This window comes from Cebus imitator, unplaced genomic scaffold, assembly GCF_001604975.1.
Source record: "Cebus imitator isolate Cc_AM_T3 unplaced genomic scaffold, Cebus_imitator-1.0 Scaffold57, whole genome shotgun sequence".
Taxonomy (NCBI): domain Eukaryota; kingdom Metazoa; phylum Chordata; class Mammalia; order Primates; family Cebidae; genus Cebus; species Cebus imitator.
The window spans coordinates 441,804-444,918 of record NW_016107372.1 but is presented as its reverse complement, the minus strand read 5'-3'; the positions used below and the strand labels follow the sequence as shown (position 1 = coordinate 444,918).

The 3,115-nt window shown below is 50.3% G+C and overlaps 1 protein-coding gene across 1 annotated transcript in view; it reads left to right on the top strand.

Annotated features, from left to right (window-relative positions):
* The first annotated feature begins 2,006 nt into the window (after positions 1–2,006).
* Positions 2,007–3,115, top strand: part of LOC108304746 (lisH domain-containing protein ARMC9) — a 103,526-nt gene continuing 102,417 nt past the window's right edge. The window contains exon 1 of the mRNA XM_017529043.2: positions 2,007–2,108. The gene's annotated coding sequence lies outside the window, so the exon portion shown is untranslated. The remainder of the gene's footprint in view (positions 2,109–3,115) is intronic.

The following is a 3,115-nucleotide window of genomic DNA, read 5'->3' as shown; positions in this document are numbered from 1 at the left end:
ATCTGAGGTCAAGTTTTTCCCAGCAGCAGTGTCTTTATAATCCTAGAATCTGAGTGAAGAGTATGCGGCGAGTCACTAAACTCTCCTCTACTTTTGCGTATGTTTGAAATTTTCATAATTAAACAGTTTAGAAAGTCATCTTGGGCCCACTGGCCTATGTGTCCCATTCTGGGAAAACCAGAGTGGTCGAACAGGAACACTTGGGGCAATGGGATGCTTTGGCAGGTCCTAAGAACGGGGAGGTTGAGGCAACTGGTTCAGTGTATTGCTCTGAACTCGTGGAATATACACAGCAGAGCCAACCTAGGTACTGCCCGGATAAAGCTTCGGACGTAAGCAGTTTTGCCTGCTGTGACAAAAGTATCCTTTTTCTCCCACCAGAACACATCAAATATGATGAATAGACTCAGATTGAGAATTTTTCCACCTTAATATTTGCATTATGCAAGTGTTCAGGATTCCAAGAAAGTCTTCAAATCAACTATAGCTAAGAAATTACAGCAGTTTGCCAGGCACGGTGGTTCACGCCTGTAATCCTAGCACTTTGGGAGGCTGAGGTGGGTGGATCACCTGAGGTCAGGAGTTCAAGACCAGTCTGGCCAACATGGTGAAACCCCATCTTAAAAAGTAAAAGAATAAAAAAATAAATAAAAGAAAAAATATTATAGCCGTTTAATTAAACTGTATCAAACCATATCTATTTGTTCCATATCACTCCTAGTCACAGGGACGATACCTGTGAATTCAGAAACCGACTCAGGTCCTTGACAACTTAAGAAGCTAGCTACCTCTCTATTTATAAGAAAATGAACCACCACCCCCATTGTTGAGGCCACTTTTAGTTGATATGACATTGTGAAATAATAAGAAAAATATATAATTAGGCTGGGCATGGTGGCCCACACCTGTAATCCTAGCACTTTGGGAGGCTGAGGCGAGCAGATCACAGAGGTCAGGACTTTGAGACCAGCCTGACCAACATGGTGAAACCCCATCACTACTAAAAATACAAAAACTAGCTGGGCATGGTGGCACGTGCCTGTAATGCCAGCTACTCTGGAGGCTGAGGCAAGAGAATCGTTTGAACCCAGGAGGTGGAGGTTGCAGCCAATTTTTTAATTTTTAGTAGAGATGGGATTTCACAGCGTTTTTTCTTTTGGAAGACAATCCACTGGCAGGGTTGGGGACTGGGAAGGTGGTGGCCACAGCCCATCCTAGGGCTTCTTCAAAGGCAAGCTGAGCTACGTTCTCTGTGCTCCAATCCCTGCCTCCGGCCTTGGTAGCCTCCTTGGCTACCTTCCTTCTTGGAAGCATGGAGGTGGAAACACTGAGGTGGCCACGGAGACTCCCACCGAGCCTCAAAGCCTGGAGGGGAGGGATTTTCTATCCATGGCCACCTCCTCACCCTCCAGCACAAAGTTGGGCGACTAGCACGTGCTCATTCAGTGCTGATGAACTTCAGTTGAAAAGCATCAGGTGCAAAGAGAGGGAAGACGTGCGCTCCTGATTTATTTTTAAAAACTCACATTTCACACGGAAAACATAGTTTCTCTGAAATCCCTGGAAACTGCTGCATTGCGGCGGGACCCTGGTGCCTGGAGCTTTAATGCACATCTTGGGAGTCACTTTTCGTTCTAAGGTGGCCCCAGGTCCCTCCTGTAAGATGGGAATAACCACGCCTGAGTCTTTTCCTACGGACACCACACCATAGTAGTTTGTGTTCTGTAAGGGACCACGAACTCCTTGAGGCGAGGGGTGAGCCTGCTCCTCTGGCTCAGTCACAGAGCCCGCACAGGGCCTGGCGTAACGAAGGGAAAATGAACAAATGAAAGAACGAACGAACGAAAGTGGTGGAGCGGACAGCGTAAGACGCGGACAGCCCATGCGCACCGCCCCCGCTGGGTTGTGGACCCTCACTTCCGCCGCCAGGAAGTTTCGGGGTCGCCGCCTTCCCTCCCAGGCTGCTCCGCGCCGGCCGCGCCCCACGCGATTGGCTGCACTGCCTCACGTGACGCCAGGCTGGCGGCGGCGGCGGCGGTTGCCCGGGTGACGGCTGCAGAGGTGGCGGCCCCGCGGGGAGAGCTCAAGTGTCCGCGCCGAAGCAGCAGGTAAGCGCATCCCCGGATGCAGCCGGACCACCCTTAGCCCGCCGTCCTGGTGCTGGGAGGAGCAGCGGTGGGGCTGGGGGACCGAGGCTCTGCTGACCTGTCGTTCTGAGGAAAACCTCCACGCGACCGCTCCGCCACCGCCGGATGCCGCCACGTCTCGCCTGGGATCCAGGGATCTTTTTCCGGCAAGGGCGGAGGCGGACGTCTGTACATCCCAAAGACAGGCCCAGCTGCTTCCCGCAAGTAGTCCCTGATCTTTGCTGTAGTGGGCCAGACTTGGAGTGGGTCTCCCAAGCCGTCCAGCTGGTGGTGACGGCCCGAGCCGGTTCCCCGGGGCTTAGATCCCCCTCCTAATCTCCATCTGCTAGCCCGGTCCGCGAGGTACCCAGGTGAAGTCCAGACTTCACCGAATCTAAGGAAAAACGGGGTGCGTGCTATGCAGATTTCGCTTCCATACAAATCCCATCATCCCACTCGTTTGTAGGCCTTAAATCTTTCTTAAATAGAAGTTCAAAAGCTGCCACTGTAATCCCCAAGTGTGACTGGAAAAGTTTTTCTTAGTTTCTGCATAAAGGAGAGCAGTGGTTCTCAAACTTGAGAGCGTGTAAAAGTCACCCAGGGAGCTTGTTTAAAAGGCACATTTCTGGGCATGGTGCCTGCCATGGTGTTCAGTAAGACCAGGGTGGAGGCAGGGATTTTCATTTGCACAAGGCTCCCAGCTGATTCTGATTTAGGTGGTCCAGACTTTGGGGAAATACTATGTAGTGGTTCATATCAGCCACTTAGTCACTTACTAACTGTGGCTACTGGGAGTGCATTAGACTTCCTGAGCTTCAAATTGCCTCATCTGGAATGGGAAAATATAAACTGTATTCACCTCTCAGGTTTACTTTGCACATTGCTTGGTGTACAATATACCCTCAATAAATGATACCTATTATGTTTAGAGAAAATTCTGTAATTTCCTTTTGCTTTTCCTTTCTTTCTTTCTTTCTTTCTTTCTTTCT